The sequence below is a fragment of the Balaenoptera borealis genome, assembly GCF_965194805.1.
Source record: "Balaenoptera borealis genome assembly, chromosome: 17".
Lineage (NCBI taxonomy): Eukaryota > Metazoa > Chordata > Mammalia > Artiodactyla > Balaenopteridae > Balaenoptera > Balaenoptera borealis.
In genome coordinates, this window is record NC_138876.1 from 67,585,627 (window position 1) to 67,605,577 (window position 19,951).

The window sequence follows — 19,951 nt, forward strand, 5'->3', positions numbered from 1 at the left end:
GTCCCAGAAGAAACAGGAGGAGGTGAGGGGTTTCACAAGGTCCAGATAACAGGTCCAATCCAGCTAACAGGGTTTTTTTCCCCAATGTATCAGAGAAAACTGGGTAATAGCTCAGTTAGATCAACAGGGTCTATCTGATGGGGAATAAAGTTATGGCATCAGCTACCCAGCTAACAAGTTTGACCCCAGCCTGAAATTGGTACCTGGAAACCAGCAATACAAAGGTAAGGATTGATGTGGCTATAAGTCACCTTGTAAAGTGGGTGAAATTTTCTGGTGGACTCAGTTTCTCCCAGAAGTTTGAGGCTTTGTTGAGTTTAGAGATGAAAAGGGGGGCTGGAGGAGAGTGATGATGGTTTGGAATTCCTCTGTGTGGGGAGTGGAAACTGGGCCAGGATCTCTGAAAGGATTGATGGGTAATGCAGAGGGCCCAGCTGAGGTGGGGAGAAGGAATCTTAGTGGTACTGACCTGCATAGTTTTATAGTTTGTTTTTCCCCCCTCAGATATCAGTTGCCCCCTTTTGGGAGCAGGATGGCAAATCCAGGGTTGGGGTCTTGCAAGAGGAGCATTGCGGGAAGACAGGACTGCAGGAAGTCATAGATGAGACAGTGGTTTGGGCGGTCTACCGTGGGACAGAGGCAGCATAACCAGAAGAAAGAACGCACAGGGTGGCACGGGTGGGCAGGACTGACTTCCCATCCCAGCTAAGGAAGCTTGGGCAAGTGACAACCTTTCTAAGCCTCAGTTCCTTCATCCAAGAAGCGAAAATAGTCCCTACCTCAAAAGGTTATAAGACTGAACAAGAAAACGTATATACAGTGTGAATTAAAGATTCTGACACACACAAAGAACTTAGCGAAGAACAGTGGAGTGGGATATTTTCACTAATTAGATCCCTATGCAATTTTATACTAAATCTGTCTATCTCTCTTTGAGGATGGGTCTCAATCAGAGAACAATTCTGAAACTTCTCTAAAACGCACCATGTCAGGTTTCAAAACAGGCCCATTTCAGGCCACCCTGTGGCTCCAAACTACACAGGAAGATGCTGGGGAGACTCCGATGCACCGTCCTCTAGAGCAGCGGTCCCCAGCCTTTTCGGCACCAGGGACTGGTTTCATGGAAGCCAATTTTTCCACGGACCAGGGTTGGGGGCGGGGATGGCTCAGGCGGTAACGCGAGCAATGGGGAGCGACCGGGGCGGCAGATGAAGCTTCGCTCGCTCGCCGTTCACCTCCTGCTGTGCGACCGGGTTCCTAGCAGGCTGCGGACCGGTATGGGTCTGCGGCCCGAGAGTTGGGGACCCCTGATCTAGAGAAAATAGAGCTGTTTGAGAGCTCTACGTGAAGGTTAGACTCTACAGGGAATATGGGCCTCTGGGGAGCCACAGAACAGGCAATTCAACTGGGGCACAAAAATGGACCAGGAAAGATCCTCCTGGGCCCAAAGGCTGAGATTCAGAGCTAGTGGAGGCATCTAGGAAAACAATCAGAGACACATCATCTGATGGTCCAGCAGAACAAGGGTTCCGGTGAGTCTCCCTTCCTGCAACGTATTTATCCCAAAGTGATCACTTGCTCTGCTGATCGCCCAGGCTCCTTCCTAGCTCTCTGCTTTCTGCCTTCCAACAACTTTTTTTCTCATTACCCTAACAGAGGTAAGAAGGTTCCCCATAGAGCCGTCATTCGCAGATGGACCAGAAGACAGGAAACCCACATAGAACAATTTCATTTGTTCTAACAAGTTGTTAAGGATAAAATTATTGCCTCGAATGAGCTTTTTGGAATTAAGTTTGTGGGCTTACTTCATTTATAAAAAACTGTTCTGGTTCTTATTTCTATAGTAAATAGGAGTTAAGTGAGCTCAACAATACTGCACATTTACCTATTTCACTTGCTTTCAGTGAAAAAGAAATAATATCCTCAAATGTTTGAAACCTTACAAAGCGGAGAATTGCTAACGACTATAGCCTTACCCCTTTAAGGAAGTTTAATGATATGAAAATGACACATGTCATCACTAATTCCTGGGAATCAGAGAGAAAATATACAAAAGGCTTAATGAACAGATGAAGAAAGAAAACTGGTAACTGACATTTCTGGCTCGGGAATATGACCATCCACAGAAGGGCTACTGGCCAAATCTTCTTGCACACCGAAAATACTAAAAGCTTGGCCCAGAGTCAACAAATGCCATGTTCCGAGGAGTGGCGTCTTAGGGGACAGATCTGTTAACCATCAGTGGGCATTTTTCATCTCACCGCTTATGGCACGCAAGTTAAAGAAGGCTTTGTGTACCTGCTTTCCAGAAGAAGCCCGAGCTCCCGGCACAGGAAAGCCGGTCCTGCCCTGGGGCCTGGGACAGATAACATATACACACATAGTACATGGACAAAGACACACACAGCACAGTCTTCAAACACTTTCCTTCAGGCTATTTCCCTCCATTTTAGACTCACCGAAGAAAAGCTGGAGTTAAGAAGGATGTGACAGAGAGACTTTTTCCTTTGGTTTTGTATTGAATACAGATTTGCCTCTTCAGTAAAGTCAGAATTGTTTGATAGCTTTGCCAAAAGCCACTCTCATACTAAAGAGCGTACAGAAAGGCAGTTTACAAATAGTCTGACAATGGACCTAGAGATTATCATACTAAGTGAAGTAAATCAGACAGAGAAAGACAAATATCAGATGATATCAATTACATGTGGAATCTAAAATATGGTAAAAGTGAACTTATTTACAAAAGAGAAATAGACTCAAAGACATAGAAAACAAACTTATGGTCCCCAAAGGTGGACGGGGGATAAACTAGGAGTTTGGGATTAACAGATACACGCGACTGTATATAAAATCAACAACAAGGAGCTACCGTGTAGCACAGGGAGCTATAGTCAATACCTTGTAATAACCTAGAATGGAAAAGAATCTGAAAAAAGTATATATATAAATAACTGAATCACTTTGCTGTACACCTGAAATTAACACAATGTAAATCAACTATACTTCAATTAAAAAAAATTCTTTTAATGAGTCTGACAGCGAAGTTCCCTTCATGGTATGCCCTGTTTACATACCACATCTTAGTGTCATCCAAAAACAACTGACATCTGCTTGATGCTCTTATTAGCATGTGCTATAAAAGGCCAGATTTCTCCAGCAGTAAGGACAGGGTCAGAGAGGGAAGGACAGTGGGAGCTGTTCAGGGGCCATGACAGTCACCACTGCACCCACTCCTGGGTAAAGATACATAGTTCTAAGCATCTCCCTGCGGGGAAAATGCTACTGAAGTTGAAAAGGTACAGCAGAGGGCAGACGGAATGATTCAGAGCTTCCAGAACGAGGCCCTTATGTTGACCTCACTCTCCGGTTGCAAATCCACAGTAGTAAAGACCCCAACAAGATGAACTTCCCAGAGCCTTTGCTTACAAATCTCAGCATGGGGTAGAAACGGTCCTTCCTGAGCTCCTGGATGTTTTGGAGAAATTTTTTTCACACCTGGTCTTAAAACCCATTCAAACTAACTCATGTGTCCATCAAAATCCAATCTTTCTGTCTGGTCTCTTCTCAATACTCTGTAATGACCTACATGGGAAAAGAATCTAAAAAAGACTAGATATATGTATATGTATAACTGATTCACTTTGCTGTATACCTGAAACACACTGTAAATCAACTAGATTCCAATAAAATTTTTTTAAAAATCCAATCTTTCCATAGCGTCAAGACAATGCTTTTTTTTTTTTTTTTTTTTTTGATGTGGTGTTTATTTAAATCACACAAAATAGTGTCTGGCTTATACTAAAGACCTTACAAATGATAAGGTCTTTGAATAAAGGATAAAATAAAAAATAAACTGATATTTTTATTCAATTAATCTGCCTTTCCTGAAGTTACCAATATAAATTTTACCTAAAAAAGTAGGAAATGTTTTACTTCCCTTCTCTACTGATTGAGCATTACCTAATTAATGTGCACAGTCCAGGTGCCTTTATCTATTCAGTGACTACTAACCCCTTATTGGATATACCTTTTGCAAATATCTCCTCCCATTCAGTAGGCAGCCCTTTCATTTAAAACAATGCTTTTTGATTCCTACATTCTTATTTAACACTATGCCAGAACGTAAGAAGATATTTACCAAATGTTACAAAGCAGAAAACTGACCCCAAAACCAAGATAGCAGCAGAGTCGCCTGGAATGTTCCTCTATTTTATTTTAGCTATGCTGTTTACGAACACTACACTTATTTTTTTTCCTTCCCTTGTTTCCAGGGTAACCAGTTCATTTGGTTGGGGGGCTGGAAGTAGGTGGGTAGGGGAGGCACAGGCAAGAAAACATTTTTGAAGTTATGCATAGCATGAAGTCAGCCTGAGTGAATTTAATTTGCTGTGGCAGTGCAACAATACTGAAAGGGTGTGCTCGACCCTAGTCCTTTTGGATTGTTTCTGACTGAGTAATTTGAGGAGAGTTTCTTCATAATGGTGCCTTTTTCACACAGCAGGACTTTTGAATCCCACCTGTAAATCAGGGGGGTCTGCGGGGATTTGTCTGTCTTTTCCCTCCCCTTCTCTTTTATCTCTACCTCTTTTTCCGTAATTTGTGAAGGTAAAATAGTCTTCGTAATTCTTTAATACGAAAGAAGATTGGGCTGTTCTGCCCTGAAAGTGGCACATTAATTGTGATCAACAATTTGCTCACTGAAATTCAATCTCAAAGATATTTACCCTACCTTCTTCTTGAAAAGGAAAAATGCCTCTCTGAAATTCTTGGTCTATAAAAAACAACACTAATGTTTTAAATTAAGATTTAGCACTTACTTTATGCACCTAGACTAGACAGGTGTATGCTATATACACAGATGAATTAGGCTATCCACATTGTTTAATTTTCTTAAACAACTTGTAATTATTTCTCCGACTAAATATAAAGATGAAGTATTCAACTGGTATTAATGCAAATGTATATTATAAACTCACGCTGCTATATCAGTCTGCATCGGGACCAATTCTATATTTGTGTCTCAAGTAAACTTTAAATTGAAATTGTGAAATGTTTTGACTTTGGATCACAGAATCAAGCTGTTTAAAAGCATGTGTGTACACACACACACACACACACACACACACACACACACCATACTTTAATAGTATTTACAATGGAAACAACTTAAATGTCTATTTTGGATTGGTTAATAAACTATGATATATCCACACAACAGAGTACCATCCAGCCACCAAACATAAAACTGTAGAACAATGTTCTTTGTCATGGAAAGATAATACCACCACAAACAAGAGAGCACCAACAGCTGCAAAGGAATATACACAATATCCCATTTCCATTAAAAAACATATGGATCCTTACACATACGTAGGAGAAAAGGCTAGAAGATTTTATCAGAATGTTAGTAGTCACTGCCTCTCAGTGGTTAGATTACAAGTAAGTGTTTGTTTGTCTTTGTCAGTCCCAGACCTCATCCCCATCCCCAAATTTTACAGGGAATGGGATGAATTTTAAAAATCCATTATTTTTCAATAGTAATGACTTCTTTAACCAAGGCTGAGAAAGCTTGAGAGGCCCCACTAGCAAAGGGCCCGCTCACATCGAGCCTAAGTACGGGACAGCCAAACCAGCTGAACTGAACAAAACCTCAAAAGGTTAGGAATGAGTTGAAGTGTGTGCCAAGCCATGATATGCACTAAGTAGAAAGGAAACTGGCTGCATTACTTGTGAGACAATTTGATTACTGCAGACCTAGCGCTCCTCTCCCCCCCCCCCCCCCCCCCCCCCCCCCCGTCTCTTAGATATCTCCAGGGCATCCCTTGGATGCTTTCTGGGACTTGGGTCCAGAAACAGCAAGTGAAGAGTGCCATGAATGCATCGTGCTCTTAAGCTGATAGAAATACTGGTTGTCTCTACTCGTGATGACCATTTTGATTAAGTTTTGTGTGTCCAAGGCATACCGTAAATTTCTTTGTCAAAAAGCTACAGTTGTAATAAAATAAGCACTCAGATACTTACAGATTAAATAAATTATGTCTCAAAATGTCCCTTTTGAAGAAAAAACACTTTTTATAAGACACATTTAGCATGGCAGAAAGAAAGGAAAGAAGGAAGGAAGGGAGAAGGGGGTGATAAAAACCTTAATGAAAAGAAACGTGCGGTGGGGTGGGGATGGTGGTGTGCTGAATTGGGCGATTGGGATTGACATGTATAAAGTGATGTGTATAAAATTGATGACTAATAAGAACCTGCAGTATAAACAAACAAACAAACAAAACAACTAATACTAAACTTTCATTGGGTTATTTGTATGGAAATATGTTAATATAAATGTTTCAGACATTACATGAAATTTCTAAAAATCTTATATGTTCTGGTATAATGTTATAAGTCATAATCCTAGTTATTACTTTAAAATGTATATCTCAGAAATAACTAATTTTCTTGTCAACTGCATTATTATGAACTTTCATCAAATCTTTAACTGTGGTCATTTTTAAGTCTTTTGTCATTTACAGACAGTTCTGGGTGTACTCTGATGCTTTTGCAAATATGTTCCTATAAAAGGGTTTCATCTTCAAGAAATTCATGGAAAAGACTCTGACAAGTACAGGTTTCTGGTAACTGACTATACTGCTGAACTGAATGAATAAGCATTTTCAGAACTCTAATGAAAAACTGATGAACTCATAAAAGTGCTAACAAAAGATCAAGATGAAAAATAATTAATTACATGGGACTGAATGAACTGATGAGGATGAGTATAATTTTTGTGACTTTCTGTTTGAATTTTTAAAAAAAATCCCACAAGGACTCAGAGGCAAAGAATATACAAATCTATTTCCACTGCAAAGTAAAGGAGCTGTTACAGTGGAGGATTACTGGACTGAATGTCAATATTATGACATAGTATGAATGTGTTTCATGTTTGGTAATTGCAATCATTGTTGCTTTTGTTGTGGTCATCCATTTACAATGCTTGGTGTCAGTCTATTTATCTCTTGTAAAAATAAAATACAGTGTGTGTGTGTGAAAAAGAAAAAAAAAAAAAAAGAAATGTAAAGAAAGAAGATAGCCGGGGTGAGATTAGCATACCATATACTCCATACACTTGAAGAAAATGAGCCATAAGTTTATATTTAAGCTTCTTAGTAGCCAATGCCACAAATGAAACACAGTCAATTCTGTAATTCACAGCATTTCTAAGACAAAAACAAGTCAGAAACACAGTAGAAACAAAAGGGCAGTTTCTCCCATGAACCCTTAATAAGAAGCACTATGTCACATAATAAGCAAAATTCTCAACAATACCCCCTAGAGTACATGCCTGCCTTATGGAGTTTTTCACAAGGGTCCACAATGTAGGCTGACAGTGCCACGCAATTCACAGTTTATATAAGCAACTCAGGGGATGGAAGAGTTAACACAGTGGTCCAGGTTCACAGCTCAGTGATCTTGCTTCATCTTAGGTTATGTTTTTTCATATGCAGGATTGCACGAACAATGCATCTTTTCCAATGCTCCATTATCGATTCTGTCAGCCCAAGTTTGAAAAGCGGAGTGCTGCAGTGAACCTGATATGCTCTTCCCTCATACCAATATTTATGGTTAAAAGCAGACCTGCATGCTTTAACACGGTACTAAATGAAAAGTTGCTTTTTCATTCATGCATTCCTCCAATCAATTAAAAGTAATTCAACAAACACTTATTGAATCATTCTTATTTCCTAGAGATTGTTTGCATGCTAGGTTAACAGGGGTGACCAAAGCAGGCTTGGCCAAGGTGGGGTCCTTCTGGGAATGGCAAACCAACCTGGAGCAACGTCAGTGCTATGACGTTTGGGGTTGGATAACTCTTTGCTGGGGTGGGGCGCCGGTCCTGTACAGTGTAGAGGGTTTAGCAATATCCCCGCCTTCCATCTCCTGCATTCCAGTAGCAACGCCACTGGTTTGGCAAGCAAAAGTGCCTACAATGTTGCCAAATATCCCCTTCAGAACCACTGACCCAGAGAGCATTGACCCTAAGAAACTACAATGAATCAGTTCAGAGAGAGGACGTAGGGGTGCTGAGAGGATGTAAAGAAGAGGAACTAGCCCAGTACCGTGGCCCACGAAGGCCTCCTTGAAGAGGTGAACTTTAAAAGCTCCAGGAGACAGATGTCTAAAAAAGGGTACTCCACAGAGAAGGGAACTGGGCTATGTATACAGACGGGGCCAAGCTCTTCCTCAAAATACCACCCAAAGCCAAGAGTATCACGCAAAAGGCACTGAAAAGGCCATTAAAAAAAAAAAAAAAATCAGCTAAGCACACCTTGAGAGTAATGGAACTTCCTGTTGTCCTTCCTAAGATAAAACAACCCCAAAATGCACCTCTAGTTGACTGAGTTGAATTTCAGTAGACAATTGTTAGCTGTGACCCAGTTAATGTTGGAACTAATGAATTAATACATACATTGTACCACAGGGAGTTAGTCAACATGCATTAAGAGAGATGTTTATACTTAAAAACATAACATTAAACGGAACTTTTTGCAAAACAATTATACCAATTAAAATAAAACACATCCAGTAACTAGATTGGCATCACTTTATTTTATTAATTTTTTATTTTTTAAACAATGTTATTGGAATATAACTGCTTTACAATGTTGTGTTAGTTTCTGCTGTACAAAAAAGTGAATCAGCTATACCTATACATATATCCCCATATCCCCTCCCTCTTGCGTCTCCCTCCCACCCTCCCTATCCCACCCCTCTAGGTGGTCACAAAGCACCGAGCTGATCTCCCTGTGCTATGCGGCTGCTTCCCACTAGCTATCTATTTTACATTTGGTAGTGTATATATGTCCACGCCACTCTCTTACTTCGTCCCAGCTTAACCTGCCCCTTCCCCGTGTCCTCAAGTCCATTCTCTATGTCTGCATCTTTATTCCCGTCCTGCCCCTAGGTTCTTCAGAACCATTCTTTTTTAGATTCCATACATGTGTGTTAGCATATGATATTTTTCTCATTCTGACTTACTTCACTCTGTATGACAGACTCAAGGTCCATCTACTTCATTACAAATAACTCAATTTCGTTTCCTTTATGGCTGAGTAACATTCCACTGTATACATGTGCCACATCTTCTTTATCCATTCATCTGTCAATGGACACTTAGGTTGCTTCCACGTCCTGGCTACTGTAAATAGTGCTGCAATGAACATTGTGGTACATGACTCTTTTTGAATTCTGGTTTTCTCAGGGTATAGGTCCAGTAGTGGGATTGCTGGGTCATACGGTAGTTCTATTTTTAGTTTTTTAAGGAACCTCCATACTGTTCTGCACAGTGGCTGTATCAATTTACATTCCCACCAACAGTGCAAGAGGGTTCCCTTTTCTCTACATCCTCTCCAGGATTTATTGTTTGTAGATTTTTTGATGATGGCCATTCTGATCAGTCTGAGGTGATACCTCACTGTAGTTTAGATTTGCATTTCTCTAATGATTAGTGATGTTGAGCATCCTTTCATGTGTTTGTTGGCAATCTGTATATCTTCTTTGGAGAAATATCTATTTAGGTCTTCTGCCCATTTTAGGATTGGGTTGTTTGTTTTTTTTCGTACTGAGCTGCATGAGCTGCTGGTATATTTTGGAGATTAATCCTTTGTCAGCTGTTTCATTTGCAAATATTTTCTCCCATTCTGAGGGTTGTCTTTTTGTCTTGTTTATGGTTTCCTTTGCTGTGCAAAAGCTTTTAAGTTTCATTAGGTCCCATTTGTTTATTTTTGTTTTTATTTCCATTTCTCTAGGAGGTGGTTCAAAAAGGATCTTGCTGTGATGTATGTCATAGAGTGTTCTGCCTATGTTTTCCTCTAAGAGTTTTATAGTGTCTGGCCTTACATTTAGGTTTTTAATCCATTCTGAGTTTATTTTTGTGTATGGTGTTAGGGAGTGTTCTAATTTCATTCTTTTACATGTAGTTGTCCAGTTTTCCCAGCACCACTTAATGAAGAAGCTGTCTTTTCTCCACTGTATATTCTTGCCTCCTTTATCAAAGATAACGTGACCATATGTGTGTGCGTTTATCTCTGGGCTTTCTATCCTGTTCCACTGATCTATATTTGTTTTTGTGCCAGTACCATACTGTCTTAATTACTGTAGCTTTGCAGCAGAGTCTGAAAACAGGGAGCCTGATTCCCTCAGCTCCTTTTTTTTTCTCAAGATTGCTTTGGCTATTCAGGGTCTTTTGTGTTTCCATACAAATTGTGAAATTTTTTGTTCTAGTTCTGTGGAAAATGCCACTGGTAGTTTGATAGGGATTGCATTGAATCTGTAGATTGCTTTGGGTAGTATAGTCATTTTCACAATGTTGATTCTTCCAATCCAAGAACATGGTAGATGTCTCCATCTGTTTGTTTCATCTTTAATTTCTTTCATCAGTGTCTTATAGTTTTCTGCATACAGGTCTTTTGTCTCCTTAGGTATGTTTATTCCTAGGTATTTTATTCTTTTTGTTGCAGTGGTAAACGGGAGTGTTTCCTTAATTTCTCTTTCAGATTTTTCATCATTAGTGTATAGGAATGCAAGAGATTTCTGTGCATTAATTTTGTACCCTGCTACTTTACCAAATTCATTGATTAGCTCTAGTAGTTTTCTGGTAGCATCTTTAGGATTCTCTAGGTATAGAATCATGTCATCTGCAAACAGTGACAGTTTTACTTCCTCTTTTCCAATTTGGATTCCTTTTATTTCTTTTTCTTCTCTGATTGCTGTGGCTAAAACTTCCAAAACTATGTTGAATAATAGTGGTGAGAGTGGGCAACCTTGTCTTGCTCCTGATCTTAGTGGAAATGGTTTTAGTTTTTCACCACTGAGAACTATGTTGACTGTGGGTTTGTCATATATGGCCTTTATTATGTTGACATAAGTTCCCTCTGTGCCTGCTTTCTGGAGGGGTTTTATCATAAATGGGTGTTGAATTTTGTCAAAAGCTTTTTCTGCATCTATTGAGATTATCATATGGTTTTTATCCTTCAATTTGTTAATATGGTGTATCACATTGATTGATTTGCATATATTGAAGAATCCTTGCATTCCTAGGATAAATCCCACTTGATCATGGTGTATGTTCCTTTTAGTGTGCTAAAGGATTCTGTTTGCTAGTATTTTGTGGAGGATTTTTGCATCTATGTTCATCAGTGATATTGGCCTGTAGTTTTCTTTTTTGTGACATCTTTGTCTACTCATGGTATCAGGGTGATGGTGGCTTCACAGAATGAGTTTGAGAGTGTTCCTCCCTCTGCTATATTTGGGAAGAGTTTGAGAAGGGTAAGTGTTAGCTCTCCTCTAAATGTTTGATAGAATTCGCCTGTGAAGCCATCTCATCCTGGGCTTTTGTTTGTTGGAAGATTTTTAATCAGAGTTTCAATTTCACTACTTGTGACTGGTCTGTTTATATTTTCGATTTCTTCCTGGTTCAGTCTCAGAACGTTGTGCTTGTCTAAGAACTTGTCCATTTGTCCACGTTGTCCATTTTATTGGCATATAGTTGCTTGTAGTAATCCCTCATGATTCTTTGTATTTCTGCAGGGTCAGTTGTTACTTCTCCTTTTTCATTTCTAATTCTGTTGATTTGAGTCTTTTCCCTTTTTTTCTTGATGAGTCTGCCTAGTGGTTTATCAATTTTGTTTATCATCTCAAAGAACCAGCTTTAATTTTATTGATCTTTGCTATTTTTTTCTTCATTTCTGTCTCATTTATTTCTGACCTGATCTTTATGATTTCTTTCCTTCTGCTAATTATGGGGGTTTTTTGTTCTTCTTTCTGTAATTGCTTTAGGTATAAGGTTAGGTTGTGTATTTGAGATTTTTCTTGTGTCTTGAGGTAGGAATGTATTGCTATAAACTTCCTTCTTAGAACTGCTTTTGCTGCATCCCATGGGTTTTGGGTAGTCGTGTTTTCACTGACATTTGTTTCTAGGTATTTTCTGATTTCCTCAGTGATCTTTTGGTTATTTAAGAGCATATTGTTTAGCCTCCATATGTTTGTATTTTTTACATTTTTTTTCCTGTAATTGGTATCTAGTCTCATAGCGTTGTGGTTGGAAAATATACTTGATGTGATTTCAATTTTGTTAAATTTACCAAGGCTTGATTTGTGACCCAAGATATGATCTATTCTGGAGAATATTCCATGAGCACTTGAGAAGAAAGTGTATTCTGTTGTTTTTGGATGGAATGACCTATAAATATCAATTAAGTCCAACTTGTTTAATGTGTCATTTAAAGCTTGTGTTTCCTTATTTATTTTCATTTTGGATGATCTGCTCATTGGTGAAAGTGGGGTGTTAAAGTCCCCTACTATTATTGTGTTACTGTTGATTTCCCCTTTTATGGCTGTTAGTATTTGCCTTATGTATTGAGGTGCTCCTATGTTGGGTGCATAAATATTTACAATTGTTATATCTTCTTCTTGGATTGATCCCTTGATCATTATATAGTGTACTTGTCTCTTGTAATAGTCTTTATTTTAAAGTCTATTTTGTCTGATATGAGAATTGCTACTCCAGCTTTCTTTTGATTTCCATTTGCATGCAATATCTTTTTCCATCCCCTCACTTTCAGTCTGTATGTGTCCCTAGGTCTGAAGTGGGTCTCTTGTAGACAGCATATATACAGGTCTTGTTTTTGTATCCATTCAGCCAGTCTATGTCTTTTGGTTGAAGCATTTAATCCATTTACATTTCAGGTAATTATTGATATGTATGTTCCTATTACCATTTTCTTAATTGTTTTGGGTTTGTTATTGTAGGTCTTTTCTTTCTCTTGTGTTTCCTGCCTAGAAAAGTTCCTTCAGCATTTGTTGTAAAGCTGGTTTGGTGGTGCTGAATTCTCTTAACTTTTGCTTGTCTGTAAAGGTTTTAATTTCTCCATCGAATCTGAATGAGATCCTTGCTGGGTAGAGTAATCTTGGTTGTAGGTTCTTCCCTTTCATCACTTTAATTTTGTCCTGCCACTCCCTTCTGGCTTGCAGAGTTTCTGCTGAAAGATCAGCTGTTAACCTTATGGGGATTCCCTTCTATGTTATTTGTTGCTTTTCCCTTGCTGCTTTTAATATTTTTTCTTTGTATTTAATTTGTGACAGTTCGATTAATATGTGTCTTCGCATGTTTCTCCTTGGATTTATCCTGTATGGGACTCTCTGCGCTTCCTGGACTTGACTGACAATTTCCTTTCCCATATTAGGGAAATTTTCAACTATAATCTCTTCAAATATTTTCTCAGTCCCTTTCTTTTCCTCTTCTTCTTCTGGACCCCTATAATTTTAATGTTGGTGCATTGAATGTTGTCCCAGAGATGTCTGAGACTGTCCTCAATTCTTTTCATTCTTTTTTCTTTATTCTGCTCTGCAGTAGTTATTTCCACTATTTTATCTTCCAGGTCACTTATCTGTTCTTCTGCATCAGTTATTTTGCTATTGATTCCTTTTAGAGAATTTTTAATTTCATTTGTTGTGTTGTTCATCAGTTTGTTTGCTCTTTAGTTCTTCTAGATCCTTGTTAAATGTTTCTTGTATTTTCTTCATTCTATTTCCAAGATTTTGGATCATCTTTCCTATCATTACTCTGAATTCTTTTTCAGGTAGACTGCCTATTTCCTCTTCATTTGTTTGGTCTGGGGGGGTTTTACTTTGCTCCTTCATCTGCTGCATATTTCTCTGTCTTCTCATTTTGCTTAACTTACTATGTTTGGGGGTCTCCTTTTCACAGGCTGCAGGTTTGTAGTTGCTGTTCTTTTTGGTGTCTGCCCCCAGTGGGTAAGGTTGGTTCAGTGGGTTGTGTAGGCTTCCTGATGGAGGGGACTTGTGCCTGTGTTCTGGTGCATGAGGCTGGATCTTGTCTTTCTGGTGGGCAGGACTGCGTCTGGTGATGTATTTTGGGGTGTCTGTGAGCTTATTATGACTTTAGGCAGCCTCTCTGCTAATGGGTGGGGTTGTGTTCCTGTGTTTAGTTGTTTGGCATGGGGTGTCCAGCACTGGAGCCTGCTGGTCGCTGAGTGGAGCTGGGTCTTAGCGTTGAGACGGAGATCTCTGGGAGAGCTCTCGTTGATTGATATTACATGGGGCCGGGAGGTCTCTGGTGGTCCAACGTCCTGAACTCAGCTTTCCCACCTCAGAGGTCAGGCCTGACACCCTGCCAGAGCACCAAGACCCTGTCAGCTACATGGCTCAGAAGAAAAGGGAGAAAAAAAAGAAAGAAAAAACAAACTAAAAAATAGCTATTAAAATAAAAAAATTTATTAAAATTTAAAAAAAGTAATAAAAAAAGAAGAGAGCCACCAAACCAGAAAACAAATCCACCAATGACAGCAAGCACTAAAAACTATACTAACATAAACATAAAAATCAGAAACTAGCCTGTCGGATACAAAAAACCCCAAGTCTACAGCTGCTCCCAAAGTCCACTGCCTCAATTTTGGGATGATTCATTATCTATTCAGGTATTCCACAGATGCAGGGTACATCAAGTTGACTGTGGAGATTTAATCTGCTGCTCCTGAGGCTGCTGGGAGAGATTTCCCTTTCTCTTCTTTGTTCACACAGCTCCTGGGGTTCAGCTTTGAATTTGGTCCCACCTCTGCATGTAGGTAGCCTGAGGTCGTCTGTACTTTGGTCAGACAGGACGGGGTTAAAGGAGCGGCTGATTAGGGGGCTCTGGCTCACTCAGGCCGGGGCGAGGGAGGGGTACGGAATGCAGGGCGAGCTTGTGGCTGCAGAGGCCAGTGTGATGTTGCAACAGCCTGAGGCACGCCACGTGTTCTCCCGGGGAAGTTGTCCCTGGATCACAGGACCCTGGCAGTGGTGGGCTGCACAGGCTCCCAGGAGGGGCGGTGTGGAGAGTGACCTGTGCTCGCACACAGGCTTCTTGGTGATGGCAGCAGCAGCCTTAACATTTCACGCCCGTCTCTGGTGTCTGAGCTGATAGCCATGGCTCGCGTCCATCTCTGAAACTTGTTTAGGTGGTATTCTGAATCTCCTCTCCTCGCGCACCCCGAAACAATGGTCTTGACTCTTAGGCAGTTCTAGACTTTTTCCCGGACTCCCTCCCGGCTGTGGCGCACTAGCCCCCCTCAGGCTGTGTTCATGCAGCCAACCCCAGTCCTCTCCCTGGGGTCTGACCTCCAAACCCTGAGACTCAGCTCCCAGCCCCCGCCCACCCCGGCGGGTGAGCAGACAAGCCTCTCGGGCTGGTGAGGGCTGCTCGGCAGTGATCCTCTGTGCGGGAATCTCTCCTCTTTGCCGTCTGCACCCCTGTTGCTGCGCTCTCTTCTATGGCTCCAAAGCTTCCCCCCCCCGCCCACTTCCCATTTCCACCAGTGAAGGGGCTTCCTAGTGTGTGGGAACTTTTCCTCCTTCACAGCTCCATCCCAGAAGTGCAGGTCCCATTGCTATTATTTTGTCTCTGTTTTTACTTTTTTCTTTTGTCCTCCCAGGTACATGGGGAGTTTCTTGCTTTTGGGGAAGTCTGAGGTCTTCTGCCAGCATTCAGTAGGTGTTCTGTAGGAGTTGTTCCACATGTAGATGTATTTTTAATGTATTTGTGGGGAGGAAGTTGATCTCCACGTCTTACTCCTCCTTATTACTCCTTACTTATCTTGAAGCGTAATCCATCATTTTAAACAGTCACTTGTTGTTTCTACTACCATAAAAATCAGGAATTTGGATGGCAAAATTTCCTAAAGATTCTGGCCAAATTTTAAGTTTTGTGAATTTAGATCTAAACTTTTTTTTTTATTATAGATTATTTCTACCCTGTTTCTAAAAGCAGATTTTTGTCATTAAAACAGATGAGTAATAAATTTAAAGGGTTGAAGTGTTTAAAATTTAGAAAAAAATACAGATTCTAATACTTTTCTTCTCTTCCTATGTTTCGTGCATACTTCACCAGTTGATACCCTAACTATAATGGCAGATAGGACTAACTCCTAGGTTTTAGTGTGATAAAATGTAGTATTTTCATCCTCCTCATCCTCTTTGTATAATTGAAAAAATTGAGGGTCAAAAATGTTAATTGATTTTCCCAAGGTCACAGACAGTAATTGGCCAAGCCGAGAGTCAAACCCATACCTTCTGACTCCATACCAAAGGGTAGGTAGGGGAAGTACAGCATGATAAGCTTCAGGAAAGGAAGGATGGGTGGGAGATACTGGAAAACAACCTAACAGCACTGGGCACAGACCCAAAAGGAAGGCGAGAGCAAAACAGATATTTACCCTAACCCTATATTTGTAGGCCCTCCCAGAACACTACCTTCTATTCAATCAAAAAAGGGAATGGTAACAAATGGTACTTTTGATATGGTAGACACTTTATATTTAGTATCTTTTATCCTCACAACAACCCTGTAGAACAGGCCTCACTGAACCTTATATGCACATGAATCACCTGGGGATCCAGTTAGCTCTAAGAAGATTCTAATTCAGCAGGGCTGGGATAGGGACGGAGAATTTACATTTCTAACAAGCTCCCAGGTGATGCAGATGCTGCTGGTCCTGGACCACAGACCCCACCTTGAGTAGCAAGTACTTTTATGCAGAGCATAATGGTCGCCTAAGAGGTGAGTTCAAATGCACGATTCTGGGCCCCATCCCCAGAGATGCTAATGCATCTCTACAGTTGAGTCTAGGATTCCTCTGGTTACATGTGTTCCAGGTCATTCCAATCCAATGGTCTAAGGGACTATGGAGTCCAAAAGACTTGGATTAAAATCCTGTTTCTATTACTTTCCAGCTGTAGGAAAGGACCTTGAGCAAATTAAAACTTCTGAGCTTTGGTTTCCCCCATCTGCAAGATGGGGATAATAAAACATAGCTCATTGGATTGTATGGATGATTAAACACAATTATCTATGTAAAATAACTAGCATATTACAGGTATTTGGGAAGAGACAGTTATTGTAATGGTGTTGATGGGATCATGAAGATATACATTTAGTAGATGAGAAGCTCAGGTGCAGAGGGGTAAAATCACTTACTTGAGCTAGTTTACTGAGCAAGATTTGAACCCAGATCCAAATCCAGAGCCATTTCATTTCACCGCATCAGATCACAAGTACCAAGTTTTAGACAGTCACCTGCATTTATGGAAATCACTCCTTCCTCTGCCCCTATCCCGTTAGTTCTGCCAGGCTCTTCCCTACTGGACTTTGTTTTCTGCTTCTTCCCCTGCAAAATTCCCTCCCCCACCCTGCCACCAACCCTTTGGATTTTGTTCCCAGGGCTTGACCTTGAGGATTCTCCAAGGACCCTCTGTTTCTCTGCCCTTGGTCTCCTGGGGCAAGGTCTCCCTCCCAGCCTGCTTACCCAGTTCAAGAGGGAACTTGTACATATAGAAAAAGATGATAGGTAGAAGACAAAATCTAATTTTGAAGATGCATACGAGTAGTTTTTGGATCTCAGTACAATGTGCAGGCCCTGCCTTTTACCATTGTTGGATACCATTGGGAAATTTTATTTTTTAATGAACAATTCCTGAAAGAACATCCATCATAGCTATAAAATATCTAGGAGAGAAGAGTCAAAATATAATTATTTACCCATTGTACTCCAATACACGTGGGAGGAGTACCAAATATATTATGCAGGTAACACAATCCCATAATATACATGAAAAGAAAAGCCACAGACTTACATTACTACTGCTCTGGCTGAAAAGATATTTCGTGGAGGATTGAGATGCCTCAAAATGTCGGGAAACACCCAGGATCCTAAATAAGCAAATTGTTTTAGCATTTCTGTTCCAAGCAATAACATTCAATGACCACATGGAGATTATTTTTAGTCGCGATTTTATGGGAAAACTATAACTGGAAATAAAAGGAATATTCTAGCCATAAACATGACGTATCTCTTGTTGCACATGTTGGTGATGACAGTGAATGAGATCTCCAAGCAAAATAAGAGTTATGATGTGTGGTGTCAGCATAATAAAATAAGACTTTTCCCTCTCAAAGGTCAATTCTTGAGCTCATAAAGATGTACAGAATTTCATAGCCTGAAAACTATGTTAAAGGGACACTGAGAACCAGATGGCAAGAGTTTCAAGAAAGGAAAAGAGAGCCTTATCCCCCTGCCTTAATTTGCTGCAGAACAAATCAGCGTTTGAAACTAGCTCTTCTCTCCAGTCTTTTTTAAAAAATGTTCACATACGTGAATTCTCTTGAAGAATGTGTCTACACAGAAAAAACACATAGAGAGTTAAGCTGTCATCTTAAATAGCTGGCATCGATCATTCTGTTTCTTCTTTACTAGGTACAAATTTAAAAGGCTATTCACATTATTTAAATAGCTCCACTTTTAGCCTCCATTTTTCTTCCCCTATACTGATACAAAGAGTATGACCAAGGATGGAAAAAAATGCAGTAGATAGAGGTAAATTGGACTAAAATAAGATGTCTCCTCAGCTAGAAGAGGTCCATGGTTAATTTTGGGCTTCACAAGCACGCTACTTGCTTTAATCTGTTATTTACAAGTTATATGACCTGGGACAAGTTACTTAACCTCTCTAAGCCTCAGTGTTTTTCATTTGTAAAATGGTAATAATATTCCCTGCTAACAGGGTTGCTGTCACCATTAAACAATGTAATGGATGTGAAAGACTTGGCACGATGTCTAGCTCACAGAATCAATTTTTATATATACACATAACCATTTTATTGAGATAAAGGGGTAAATTGTATGGTATGTGAATTACGGTGTAAAATTCAATGTCTTTTCGTCTATTCACATATTCAAAGTTATGCAACCATCAATTTTAAAACACTTTCACCAAAAAAAAAAAAAAAAGCTGTCTCCATTAGCAATTACTCTCTATTTCCCCACAATCCTCTCCCCCCCACCCTCCCATCCCCCACCTCACAGCCCTAGGCAACCACTGATCTACTTTCTGTCTCTATAGATTTGCCTATTCTGGACCTTTCATATAAATGGAATTGTATAACATGTGGTCTTTTGTGCCCTTAAAATAATGTTTTCCAAGTTCAACCAATTTGTAGCATGTGTTAGTACTTTATTCCTTTACATTGAGGATTAATATTCCAATGTATGGACATACCACATTTCATCTATCCATTCAGCAGCTAACAGAAATTTGAGTTGTTTCTACTTTGGGGCTCTTATAATGCCACTCTAAACATTCACCACATTATCACCAACACTTTTTGATTCTAGCTATCCTAGTGGGTGTAAAGTGTTATCTCACTGTTTTGATTTGTATTTGCCTGATGGCTACTGATGTTGAGCATCTTCATGTTCTTATCAGCCATTTGTATATTTTCTTTGGAGAAATGTCTATTTGGATCCTTTACCCGTTTTTAGTTGGGTTGTCCTTTATTATTGAGTTGTATGAGTTCTTTATGTAGTCTAGACACCAAATCAGACAAAGCCATCACAGGAAAAAACAAGCCATTCTCTTGTGAATATAGATGCCAAGATCCTTAACAAATTCTAGCAAACCAGATCCAGAAATAAAGGATTATAAATTACAACCAAGTGGGACTTATCCCATGAATGCACGGTTAGTTTAACATTGGAATATCAATTTACTTAATATACCATACCAATAAAATAAAAGACAAGTCGCATGATCATGCAGAAAAGCATTTGACAAAATTCAATATCTCTTGTGATGAAAACACTCAACAAACTAGGAATCAAAGGAAACTTCTTCAACCTGATAAAAAGCACCTACAAAAGCCCACAGCTAATATAATACTTAATGATGAAAGACTGAATTTTTTATCCCTAAGATTAGGAACAAGACAAGGATGTCCATTTTTGCCACTTTGATTCAACATCCTACCAGAGGTTCTAACCAGGGCAATTAGGTAAGAAAATGAAATAAAATGTATCCAGATTAGAAAGGAAGAAGTAAAACACTCTCTCTTTGCAGACTACATAATCTTGTGTAT

The 19,951-nt window shown here is 39.7% G+C and overlaps 1 long non-coding RNA gene across 1 annotated transcript in view; it reads right to left on the reverse strand.

The window, feature by feature from the left end:
- The window catches only part of LOC309614839, a 154,526-nt gene extending 134,787 nt beyond the window's left edge, over positions 1-19,739 (reverse strand). Inside the window, exon 1 of the long non-coding RNA XR_014236416.1 lies at positions 17,674-19,739. This is a non-coding gene — a long non-coding RNA (uncharacterized lncRNA). The remainder of the gene's footprint in view (positions 1-17,673) is intronic.
- Positions 19,740-19,951: the final 212 nt, after the last annotated feature.